This window comes from Etheostoma spectabile, chromosome 5 (genome assembly GCF_008692095.1).
Source record: "Etheostoma spectabile isolate EspeVRDwgs_2016 chromosome 5, UIUC_Espe_1.0, whole genome shotgun sequence".
Classification (NCBI taxonomy): Eukaryota; Metazoa; Chordata; class Actinopteri; order Perciformes; family Percidae; genus Etheostoma; species Etheostoma spectabile.
In genome coordinates this window covers 14,231,117-14,244,951 of record NC_045737.1, presented here as the reverse complement: position 1 = coordinate 14,244,951, position 13,835 = coordinate 14,231,117, and the positions used below count along the sequence as shown (strand labels likewise).

At 38.8% G+C, this 13,835-nt stretch overlaps 1 long non-coding RNA gene across 3 annotated transcripts in view; it reads left to right on the top strand.

Annotated features, from left to right (window-relative positions):
* Positions 1-13,835, top strand: part of LOC116688840 (uncharacterized) — a 78,599-nt gene that overhangs the window by 3,534 nt on the left and 61,230 nt on the right. The window lies entirely within an intron of this gene.

The window sequence follows — 13,835 nt, the reverse complement described above, 5'->3', positions numbered from 1 at the left end:
CCCCTCCCAAAAAAAACAGAAACAAAAGAAATTAATTAAGTAAATAGAAAACATTATTAAATGTCATTAGTCAATCACCTACATGCTCTAAAAGTTTTTTTTTCTTCTTTTTTTATTTTTTAAACCTAATATTAGTTTGTACATTGTATACCAGGACTACCCTTTTATAATTGTACAGCTTTTTATTTATTTTAGATACATTAAGTATTGGAATATATTTATATAACCCCAATTTGGTTTCTTAACTATTACTGGTTTGTCCTTCTTCTGGCAACTTGCTGCTGTAATGACTCATTTGTTCATGGGGACCAATGGTGTTTAATTTAAAACTATAGTTTGTGGTTTCTGTCTCCCCCATGAGGAATTCTAAGTTATACAGTAAAACTGTTGGCGCATCCACATGATACAAGCCTTCTGTGATCCGTGAGCCCCAAGCCTCCTCCACACACTTGCTAGTAGCCAAGGAGGACACAGAGGATTTAAAAAACATGATGGACTCCTCTGGAGAGGTAAATATCTTTGCTCAGTTTTCTGCGTGCAAAAGTCATCGGACAACACAATCTTCTGAACATAATCATACTGAGAAACACAGAGAGAGTTTTGTGGAGCTGATAGTCTTAATTAGCTTTGTATCAACTTATGTGGCAATGGCTTGAATGAAACAGTTGTTCATTAATTAAAAGAAGTTATGCACTAAAGCTTTAAACCTGCATATTTAATGATTATATACCATAAATAAACTCTGCACAGACATCTAAGAGAAGTTGCAATGCTTCCAAGTGTGCTTGATGTCCATGTATAACCCAACTTGTTCAGTGTGTGGATAACAGGATTGGAGGAGGCTTTCTACTGTTTTCTCAAATCCCAGACTCCACAGACATTTAGTAACATCTGTCAAACCATAATTAATCAACATTCGCAGATGTTGCTTTCCCGCAACCTGTTGACATTTCCCCAAAAAGCCTTTGCAACAGAGAACATCTGATTACTTGAATAAATAGTAAAATGTTGCATTATCATCCTGGAAGCAGCAAGGGAGTGTAGTGCACCTTCTGCTTTTATCTCAACAGGACATTTATTTTAATACCACAAATGCATATTTAGTAACCGCTAAGTGTAGTTAAAAACTATAATGCTAACCTGCTGCTTGGAGATTATAGACCATGAATGACATTATGTTTTATAAGAGGGGTGGGGGAGAATGGATGTCAAGTGCTCGCCCAGCAGCACGATTTAATATCATACGCAGATAGTACAATTCCTTTTTGCACTAATGAAAACAATAGCAGCACTAAACACTCCAGCCTACATTTAATTTAATCTTTGAGGGATTATCTTTCTCAGCTAATGTCAGAGTGTAAGACGGCCTGTGAATATTAAATACATTTCCTCAGCAGATGCTCCGACAACATCGGCGGGATAATGTCAACAGATCTTTTTTCTGAGTTTCCTCATATGGGTGGAATTACTTCATGAAACATTTATGGGGAAGCATTTGCCTTTGCCGAGTTTTCCATTATGCTTGAATGTCATGACACAAAGAGGGTGGAGTTTGAGGATGAAATTTGTGTTAATGGCCTTGTGTTCCTTTTGGCTTTGGCTGAATTAAAGGGCTTAGCAAATCCATCTTAACCGTGACTGTACTGCAAGGGGTGAAGAGAGGAGAAACTCACTGCAGGTCTGACTCTGTGTGCATTATCAACAACTACATTCATGTTTAGTTTGAATAAGTTTTACATTGATTTATTCATAGTTAACAGTTTAAGCAACTGAAAACCAAATTTATTTGGAACATATGTTAGCTAAAAATGGGAAGATTACTTTGACCAAAGACTTGGGCAAGTTTTGTTGCTATAATTGGTTGTAGGTCCCCATTTTCCCGCTGTAATTGGTTGTAGCTCTATTCACTCGCATGCAGAGGCATTTTCACTTCACCGTTGATAACACCCTTTGGAAATCAAAAGTTATCTAAGAGATTCAATGTGTATTAGTTTGATTATGCCAGGCTATAGGCCCACCAGCATGCTGAAAAAAAATCATATTCATAAACTTCCCTAAAACTGTGATCACTTGACTACCAGACATGGCAGGGGAGCATGTTTATAAGCTTTTGTGAATTGCTAAAGCGCAGTGTGGGATATGAAGCTGTCTCCTCTAACAACCGCAGCCAGCTGGAGTTTCAGAGCGTAAGTCAGCCTCAAAATGGTGTCTGTTATTTGCTGAAATCACTGATAGAGTAGACAAACTTTACAGCCACAGCCAAAATGCACTAGCATTTGGTTTGTGGCTGACGATAATTTCCCCACATTGTTGCTACTTTATGTCTGTCTGAGCCCATCTGTGATCTCTGTAGAAACGAACTGTATTTCTCACTGAGTGCACTGTTGGCGCACCGTTTTCACTTGCAAGTGAATGAAAAGTCATCCTAAGGACATAGCGGCACTGCCTAATTGCAGTTGATTAATAAAATACTAGCGCAGGCAGCAGTTGGCAACTCCATTATTATGTTTTTCAAACAGATTAATTGCAGTTAACAATATGAGCCTGCCACCAGTGATAGCGGGACTTTGGATACAAAGGCACTCATCAAGACTTAGCCCAGATCACATTAGTCATTTTAAATAGCTCACTCAGTGATTACTCTGATGGACAATTTCAGTCTTAGGTACAGGAATGTGCTGTTATAAGCTCACAGATGCTCAAACTACTGAAAAGAGTACAACTGATCATACTTTATTGATCCAAAACACATCAGTAAACTCAATTCACTGTCAGTTTAGTCAGTATGAAAAGAATCAGATAAGATTGACTAATGTTAGTTGAAAAGTATGTAACACCCAAGTACATGTATACAGATTCTCAATACTGCCACTGCAGTTTGGGCTGGAGGCTTAGACTCTGGTAATGAACTTAGGCTGAGGGGAAAAGGGGCTCCCCTCCTCACGGCAGCAAATAGCCAAGGGCAATAGCCGATAACTAATGTGTGGAATATTGCAATTAGCATGGCAAAGTACTTACAGGGATCAAATTAAAAAATTCATTAACGCTCGCACTTAATTAAGAAACACTTTTCGGTTTACATGATAAATTATGACACCTATTAAATCTTCCAGTACAAGCTGTAATGGCCTTCTTTGCTCCTGGGTATAGACAGTGTTTCCTTTCAGGTTCAAGGAACTCTCCAAGGACCTCAAGTATTTATTAAAGAGTTTTATTAGGAATAATGTTTCCCTCCGAGGGATACAGGAGCAGCTATTTTAGGGAAGATATGCGTGTGTTTTTATCTCTCCTTTTGCTGCTGTTGCACCTTAGCATCTTGTCCGAACATGTCAACCTTATAAGTGAAACAAGATTGGAAATAGCCCTGAGTTGAATATGTTAGTAAGGGAAATTAAAATAATGAATTAAGCTGACTTAGATGAGAAAAGCAACTTGCATGTTAAAGATGTAGCTCTTATACATATATTGTTAGTCCTATAGCACTTTTCACCGCAAGCTTGTTGAGCTACTTATGTTTGTTTGCTGAGAGGTTAAAAAAGCTTTTGCTTCTTTCAGCCATTAACAATTCATTTAATTTATTACCAGAGAGATGCTAGACACAAATGTATATGGTGGTAGAGGTTCATCAGTGGTTTATCTCTAAAATAATCTAGTTATACAGTATTTTTCATACCTGTTAAACCGGTGTCTTCTAAACTTTCATGGAAGTGAGGAACTCTCTTCTAGCATTATGCTCATGCATGTATGAGTTTTAAAAGAGATTCATCAGCCTGGCTGTGTTGCCAAAGATTGAGTCAACACCCCAGTTGACTTTTCACACAGACAAAAGACGTAATCAAGATGCCGGAGCCTGAAGTGATTAAATTGCTGCTTGTCAACAATGGGAAATGGGAAAGTGGTGTAGTAGTAGTGCAGGCTTGGGGTTGAGACCCCACAATAGCCACTTGATATACAGACAGGGTTGTGTTATTTAAAATTAGTTTGAAATGTTTTTTAGTTAAATTTCTCATTATGCTTTTTGGCTTTTCTCCTTTCATTTGTTGTGTTATATATCTTTTTTGTGCATGGTATAGGTTTACAAAGTGGAAAAAGCCCAAAGTCCACCGCAAAGGGACTTACCATCTTCCAGAGAAAACAAACCGCTCCAAACAGTACTATTGTAGTCCAGCATTTACTTTTGTGACGATTGTGTCATTTGTAATGCACGTTATAATGTTTCCCTAGCTGCTAGCGTGGCACGCCCTCATGCTCTGCAACTGACTAGCTAGCAGTAGTTACTGAGCATGTGCGACTTCCAACAAATATGGTACAGAAGTGAGATGCCTCACTCTGTAGCAGAAACAGAGAGCTCAACACACAGGGTGAGAAGAGGAGCTGTAGCAATGTGCAGTACTACAAATAATGGTGTTTTCTGAAAATAAAACAATATAAACCTATTCTGGTACAACCTCTAAATACAATTATGAACCTGAAAATGAGCACTTTGAGCACTTTCCAATGAATGAAATAAGCCTAATCCATTTGGACATGCCATCATGCAGTAACATGATGGCATGTTATTACATGATGGCATGTCAGCCACAGTGCTCAGCAACAGCGGCTCGAGTCTGGGCCTTTAATAGTAGCAATAGGGGTCAAACGGGTGTATCATAGCACCCACCCTGTTACTATCTTTATTGCTACCATACTCCACCTCATTGGTAAAGAGCTGCCACAGGGAATTCCAATCTTATACCAAATTGATGGCTGGTTCTTCAACTTTAACTGGTTTAAAGCCAAGAGCAAAATCAAAAACACCATCATGGAGCTTCAATATGCGGACGACAAGGCCATCGTAGCACACTCCACAGAAGACCTTTAGGGCACCCTGAATGCCTTTGCCAAGGCATATAGGGCCCTGGGTCTAGACTTAAACATCAAGTTCAACCTCCACCTAATCAGCCGCCATCTCAGCCCACCATAAAAGTGAACAACAACATCCTTGAAAAATGTTGACCACTTCCGTGACTTTGGCAGCCTCCTATCCTCAAAAGCTGACATTGACTCCGGAATCAACCATTGCCTAAGCTGTGCCAGTGGGGCATACGCCAGACTCAGGAAAAGAGTATTTGAAGACAGAGACCTAAAGGCCCTATACAAACCTCCTGGTCTACAAAACTGTGGTCCTTCCCACCCTGCTGTATGGGTGTGAGTAATGGACACAATGGACTTACAATAGGCACCTGAGAGCCCTGGAGCAACATTATCAAAGACATTTAAAAAAAGATTCTGAGGATGAATTGGGAGGACAGACGTACTAACATCAGCGTTTTGAAGGAAGCCAACATGTTCAGTATCACCACCACAATAATGCAGAACCAACTTCGATGGACTGGCCATGTGAAACACTTGTCTAACCAAAAAAATCCTATACTCCCAATTGAAGAAAGGTCAGCTAGCCTCCGGTGGTCCAAAGAAAATGCTTCAAGGACAATATTAAGATCAGCCTAAAGAAGTTCAAAATTCCAGTAAGCAACTTGGAGCAGCTCATTTTGGACAGGCGTTGCTGGAAGACAACTGTGCAGGAAGGAGCTCTGCGCCATTAAATGGAACTTGACTGTGTTGCAGAGACAAAACGACAGCCCCGCAAGGAAAAAGAGAAAAAGGCTCCTCTACCACTCACCACCACTACTTTTCTCTGCCCACACTGCACCAAAATATGTGGATTACAGCTGTACACCCATCTAAAGACCCACTAGAAGTGGAGCTGCTGATTTGCTAAGGTCATGAGAATTTTGATTCCGAATTGTGATCAGAGAGAAGATATGTTTGTGCCCAGCGTTTGTAAATGTTTCTCATAGAGGAGCGTGTTGTTGTGTTTGGTTTATAAGATTATAAAACATAAAAAGTCACCCAAATTGGACTTAAGAGGCTTTCACAGACACAATTATTGGAGGTTCATGGAAGTTTTGCTAACAAAGGATGAGCCCCCTGAAGAACTTTATAGTTGTAGTCAGAAGGAGCCTTTCTGCTTAGCTGCAGTTTTGAGACAGAGAGCTCAACACACAGGGTGAGAATAGGAGCTGCAGCAATGTGCAGTACAACAAAAATATTGTGTTTTTTGAAAATTAAACCATGTAAACCTATTCTAATATAACTTCTAAATACAATTATTAACCTGAAAATGAGCGTAATATGACCACTTTAATGTTCAATAATGAACAATACATTAGTTATAATGAATTGCCAATGACAGATTTTCAGCGAACTCCAGTATCTGGAGCTAAGTGAAACATTGAAATAAACCAACTTTGTCATCTCTGCAATGTTAGTAGCTAGATAGAGACTGCTAGCTGACTTCATTAAAGCTAATAAACCTAGTTAACAATTCAACATGAAGAGTAACGTTAGCTACTGTGTCGTGCTTTGATTATGATTATGTGGCTTGTGTAACGTAAACGTTGCACATTTTGTTTTACTGTTTTCTCAGTTGATAATGTAACTAGCGTTAGCTACAGTAACTGTGTTGCGTCTGATTGTGAATAAATTACCTTACCTTCGGCCTAAGGTGTCTGGATTCAAAGAGTGCTGGATTTCACCTAAGACAAAATAGTTTTAGGATTCAAGAGTTTTATATGCTTTAAATTATTCTAAAGATTAAGCACTTAACTAAATACTTCATTATATCACAGTTTGTGACCGAGGGGAGGCCAGAGTGACCAGAGTCTAGCATAGTGTTGTCCAGCTCATATGGGTCTAACCCATCAATGAGGTTAATTTTGTCTTCATAACTCCTACTTGTTAACGTGTCCAGCGTGTCAATATAAGTTGTGTTGTTGTGTTTTCCTGTCCACATCGGTGTAATTTCAGTCTATCCCTACCAAAGTTAAATGCGGTTAACTGAGGTTTGACCATACAATATGGCAGACGCCCCCTTCAAATGAAGTCATCAAATACTATGTATACTGCAAAGACACAGACATGAATCCTGAGTAGAGGATTATACCCTCTTAGTCAAAATACTGCAGAGCTTTGTTAATCAGCGGTTTGACTGCAGGCTGCAGTAGTTTCAAATTGAAATGATTGCATCTTTATGCAGACTCACAGAGAAAAAGAAGCCAGCTGATAAGCACACAATGTGCATTGAATTTTAGTCTCATGGTGGAGGCATCACTGTGTTTGGAGGCTGTTGTTCAACTCCCTGAGTGGGGAAGCCCTGAGGCCTTAATCATCTCATTGATATACCAAGGATGATTCCACACACCAGTAAACATTAAACTGATCATCTCACACAAGCAAGTAAATAAATCTAATTAGCAGAACAACAGAATATAAGGTAATTATATGAATACAGGCACCTGCAGTGTCCTTAATGTGCTTCCTCACAACAGTCAAGAAGCTCTTGACAGGAGGCCTCTTGAACTTTGATTGGCTCAAGTGGCTATCCTAGACGGCCTCTTCATTTTAGTAATTTGAGCCTTCCATGGTATCTAAAATGGCCTGTGAGCCTGGGTGCATACAGATACAGTGTACTGTGTAATTTGCTATGGCATAAATTCATTCACAACATAGATTATTTTCTAAACCCCCCCCCTAAGGCATTTTTAGCTTCCTAAGTATTATTGAATATTGCATAGTTAAACTACTCAAAACAGTACTATATGAGGGGAGTTCCAGGGCTTGTGCATCTGTTTGAAGTAACTCTTATTAACATTCCTTGTTTAAAAGTCATAAGGCTTAGTCAAAAGTAAGGATATCTTTATTACATTTTGCAACCAATCCTTTATTATTTCTGTTTGGTCCATTAAGTCAAGAACACACACACACACAACATTACAAGAAATTGTATTGAATAAATTTCAATTTAAGTTGATAAAATTCCGGATTAATTTTTGATGGTATGATTCTGTTCAGGGAGTCCTCTGACCTTTCATGTGCACCTTGAAATAGAGAGTCAGAGAACAGCAGCAGCATTAGGGGACGCTTACACAGTTTAGGACTGGGAGAGTTGAACTATTCTCCCATATGAGAAGAGGAGCAATGATGACATAGAAGCAAATGCCACGTTATACATGACAAGGTGGAGCTGGGGAGGTGGTGGGTTGCAGAGAAGCAAGCAGCAAGCAGTCAGGAACAAACAGAATCTGCTTTAAGTATGGCGCCCTGTTTGAGTTTAGCCATTAAGCAGCGAGGGGAAATGACCAGCTGATGCACGTCGGCTGATGCAGCTCAGCTGGAGCAGGTCATCTAATGAGACACAATAGCGTTAGCAGCGTCTTGACTACTTGGCCTGCCAGAACTGACGCTGACGCTCAATCAAGTGCCTGCTAATACATGGTATAAACTATTATTTTTTTGTTGTATTTTCTGTTGTTTTGTTGCCCAGTGAGTGCTGGGTTAACCTCCATGCCCACTGCGGCCGTGCCATAATAAATGGGTACAGATATGGAAGTAGTTTTTTTTTTATCTGAACAATATACTAAAGTTCAGATGCAGCTTTCAGCTAACAACAGAACAATATTATAACCTATAAAATACCGACTGGGCGACTGTTGTTGACATGGTGAGGGTAGGGGGTGGGAAGGTGCTCTGGTAGGTATAGGGAAGACCCTTAGCATGTGCCTGTTGTCTCATAATCCATCCATCCAGTATAACTTCACATCAGTCATAAGTGCAGTTAACTGCTTCATCAAGTATCTAGTGAAAGCTTGTGATATTTCCTTGTGGTTTTATTTGTAGCTTTTGAACAAGGTGACATTAGGAGAATTCAAAGTAAATCTTTGCTAATTTGAGTAAATTGGTTATGCATTTTGCTCTTGGAGACAATTAAGATCTTGGGTGTTGAATAGAAGTATTGGACAGACAGAGAATTCGGGGTTCAACAGTTTCCTTCTGCTGCTGCTTCTTGGATGATATTATATCAGACATGATTATTTCAGCATTACATGGCTTTGCTACCTCTTTCATCATCAACCCCTAGGGTTAATAATTGGCAGAGCGTGTGACAAAATGGCCGGTGGACAAGTCATGAGTGCGCAAATGTGCGGTTAATTTGAAGTCTTGAATCCGGCGTTGGCTCACTTCTGTTAGATTATTTCAAACAAGTGTCCAGAGCCATGTGCCATGACTAAATTATTAACTGTGTATTTCATAATGTTACTGACAATATGTTAACGTGTTATTTCACCTGCCCCTGCCGTGAACAGATGGGTCCTTTTACTTTATTTTCCACATCAAGTATGATTATTTCTTTGTGCCAAAAGCCACCTGCCGTTCCTTGGTCTCTGTTCTAATTATTTATGTTGGTATCACACAGCAGGACTTGTTATCAGTTGGATGGTATCTTAATAAAGGAAGGAACATCAACATATTGACATCATGTTCAAGGGGAAAATGTATCATCAGGAAAAAGCTGGCGGGGGGGGGTACCAGAGCGGCTCAGGCCATGTGCCAACACCTCAAAATCTGACCTCCTTTTGTTCCCCAACTCCTGAGTTCCCTCTCCAGCACACATCTGAGGAACCATGTGATGATAATTAGGTGAAAGCCTATTAAAAAGTCAAATAAGAGAGAATACATTATCATTGAGGTACTAGGACCAGATGATTTTTAGTTGTGTGTGTGTGTGTGTGACACAGAAGGACAAAGGGATCTAATGTAACTGCTGCTTGGAAAAGACAAAAGGTCACTACTTGTTGGTGGCACATAAAGGGTGTGATCACACCTGGTATTGTTTCTTTTGTCCAATCCACTGAGGAAAAGTTCAATGTGCATTCTTGAATTTGGTATGTTACAGCTCACAAAAACTGTTAAAAGAACTCTAGCTGGTACAAAAGTCATGTGAACTCACAAGTGGCTTGTTCATTGGGTTCCGGTACATTTACATCAACACAACTTTACTGACAGATAAATGACAAAAGAAATCCAAGTCAAGTCTCTGTAATTTTTTTGTAAAGAATTAACAGATTCAACTAATAATAATGAGAGCAGCGGGGTGCATTCAACCCCAAAACAAGAAAAGATGTTTTAACCCCGCTAAACCGGATGAAAACATGTCAGTTTGAACTGAATGATGAGAGGACACACGGCAGAGCAAAAAAGCTGAGGAATAAAGTTCCACCAATGCTTTTTAGGACACAAGGGAAACATTACATCAGTAAGTCCCCTTGGAGCTAAGGAATGGAGATTTGAGTTAAAATATTGCAAATAAAAGTAGCAATTAAGTTAAGTAATGATATTGCAAAGCATCCTGTCTTGGGGATAGGTCACTCCTAATCAGGGCTCCACTGTTCTATAATGTAGAACACTTACAATTAAACATACTCAATACTTTAATCTCTGGGAGCTAAAAATTAATACACCATAATTACAATTTCACATGTACAGCTTTGCTTGTTTCTAATGTGACTGAAAATGGGTTCAAAAATATGTCATTGATGACGGTTGATGCATTATAATTACAGATTCCTCTATCCTTTCTAAGCTTTTCTATCCATCCCGGGCCAAATACAAAAGCCATTGTATTACCCCATAAGGACAGTAAGCCATTGTAGCACTCCCATTACGAAGCCAGATTTAAAAGGGTTACAAAACCTTTATCTACCCAGTTAAGAACATATATGGGCTCACTGTATCAACAAGAGTGCAGTGAGGAAAAGCCATTGTGGAGCTCAGACAATGCACTGACCATAAATCTATAATAGCCTTTAGGATTAAAGAATATGCTCTCTGAGTTTAATTACATATTGCTTCTGAGAGGTTTACCCCACTGTGATGGAGAGGCACACTGCTGCTCCTGGCGACTGCAGATGAGGGACAGACGGCCAGAAAATTAACAGTAGGATTTATTTAATCTCAACTAGTGAAAGTTTTTGTGCATTAAAAGCGAGTGTAAGAACCGGCCAACTTACGGTGTATCAGTATGAGACAGACATACGGCTCACACAGGCACACACACACACACACACACACACACACACACACACACACACACACACACACACACACACACACACACAACATCAGACCCTCCTAATCTCACTACAGTAAACACTTATTTCCTGTTCCTGTTAATAAAGCAGGAATTGTCATGCAAACAATTGTCCTGTTGTAATAAAATAATCGTGATTCAACATATACATAGGTCATAAAAGTTGTTCTTGTTGTTAAAAACACTTAAGCTGTAGACTTTCTGTTTACTTTAACCATAAAAATATGTGGATAGTGCTGCATTTGCTGCAGTTTTTATATTTGAAATTGGTAGCAGTAATGGCAGTAGTGAGAATTTGATTGGCATACTTTGGTGCATGCCTGGTGTCATCTCACATTGTGAAACAAAATAGTAAATTGCATTAATTGCATTTATTGTTAGCATGATCAGTGATAGAACAGAATTCCATGAAGTGTATATTATGTTACTGTAACATCATGCAGTACAAGATGGAGAAACACCATGTACAACATAAACAAAACAAAAGATTGTGACGTTGTATTGTCAAATAGTTATTTCCTCCTTTGCATCCTGTAATCAGGTGAGATTCTGTATCCTTGCAGGTGAATGTTGCGTCTGCTGCTGAGCCTTTTGGATGTGACAGGTTGTGTTTAGGAAACCGTCAAGGAGGGCCATATGTTCCCTGAATGTAGCTTAGCACCTGCTTCATCCATGTCATTCTTTTTAAAACTCCCATGGTACCGCAGAACAGACACCTGAGCTTGCAGATGATTTGTTGGATCACTTTTTAACAAGCATTTTTTAGTGGCGAGTGTGCTTACTGAATACTGTCGAGTCTTTGGGTTAGACGATACTACCTGCAATGTCACTGGGAGGAATTCATTAAAAACCCTGTGAGTGGTTGTTTGATTTATAGCAGGTCTTGGATCCCTTCCTTTGAATTATAAAGTCTTGCAATTAACAGATTGAAAGGACATTTAACCCTGTGTTGAGGGTGTGCCGGGAATTACAATGAATGATGCTGAAGTTTAGTAGCAAGAAAGTTTAAAACAGCGAGAAAAACTTACCCTGTCAAAGAAGCAAAGTTCCCCACAGTTCTCCTGTAGGACAGTGGGGCAATAATTCAGTAAGTTGTAAGTAAAGGAAATGACATCTATTGAGTACACTCCTTTGAAGAATATTGGTAAGATTATTACACCGGTTTAATTAGTATGCAAATTAATTTCTTTATGATCACTTTCTTTCTTTCTTCATTATATTTCATCTCTCTATTTATCCTTCAAGAACGAGAAAGATTAAATTCACTTTGTCTTTTGTAAGAGCACAAATTTATTGCTCTGTAATTAGTTTAATAATAATTCAAATATATTACCCATTAATCAGACACATCTGTACAATTATATCCACTGAAATTCTTTTGAAATGGCTGAACTTACCTGTCCATTTTGCACTCTTGCACGTTTATTATCGGGGACATTTAATTTGACAACTCAGAAGAGGTCAAACAAGTATTTGAAGTGATATTTTACTTAGCTAAAGGGTTATTATTTTTTTAGTGCACATTCAGTACTTTCCAGAGTTCTCAAAATCAATTATCATCATTCACTTGCTTGTCTTTTGAAATTTTGGAGTAAAACAACTGACATGACTAAAGCACTGTCAGAGGTCACACAAGAGGTATCTCATCACTTATAAAATGTAACATGTATACGGTATACTGCTTTACAGATATACTGTAGTATTTTGTTACCTTTGGTAAGTTCCTCATCCTGTAAAATAATCACTGTATTTGAGGTCCCAGGCTTCCACTATGAAATGAATAACCTTAGAAAATAAAAAGGACTGCTATCACAGTTTACCATACTGAATTTAAATTGAAAGGGTGGAAATGGCTGATTTTAAAGGATGATGATAACCAAAAAGCATTGATTTAAAAATAATCTTTACTTTCTGATGTTTAGAGGAGACTGCGCTGCCCAGCTCACGCATTCTCAAACTTTTTGTGGCTTGTGACCCCATGGGAATTTCCCAAACTTCTAGTGAGCCCATCAGTTAGAGTGGGAGCTTATGTTGTGTCGGACTGTAGCACACCAGTAGAGTCTCTCCAGTGAGAGCAAGAACTTGGATAACGGCATTTGAAAAGCACAAGAAGTCCCCTCAATTCTCTGACCTCGGTTTCCTATTGTATTGTGTGCCATTATCACAGTGTAAGTTTGAGCATGCAAGTTGATTCTTGACCTTGCAAATTGTTGTTTTGACAAACTCTTAATGCAAAGTCTACATACTTGACAATTCAACAAACCTTGTTTGCTGATGAAGACCGTAAGATGCAGTTGATAATGGTGGGGGGGGGACAACCTTGATTTAAAATGATTATGTCAAAGTTTACATTTTGTTTTGATTTTAACAGCATAAGTGCAGCTGTTTGCTTTTCATTGGTATCTCTGTATTAGAAACCTGAAATGACCAAATCTGCATATTGAGCAATTGAAGCTGACCGTCAATTTTAAGCTTTGCCTTACATCTTGCTAGGCTAGTTCATTTTGGAGAATTGTTTGAGTTTCAGGTCTCAACATGCATTTTTGGTGACTATGTATTAGCAGTGCCTAATCTTTCTTCAAAGATTTTCCTAAGATTAAATCCTGGAAAGTTGAGGAGGGCGGGGGACTACATTTTTGCTTCCCAAAATTTAACTTTTTTTCTTTCCACATCAACACCTGCAAAAGATCTGCAATAGATGATGCAAAAAAACTGTCAAAACCAAACAGGCGCCTAGTCATGACTCACTAGGCACCTGTTGGTTTTAAGCATTTTTTAGATGTAGAAGATAAAGAACTTCTGGTGCACGTTCAATTTTATTTATAGTATCAATTCATAACAAGCATTATCTCGAGACACTTTACAG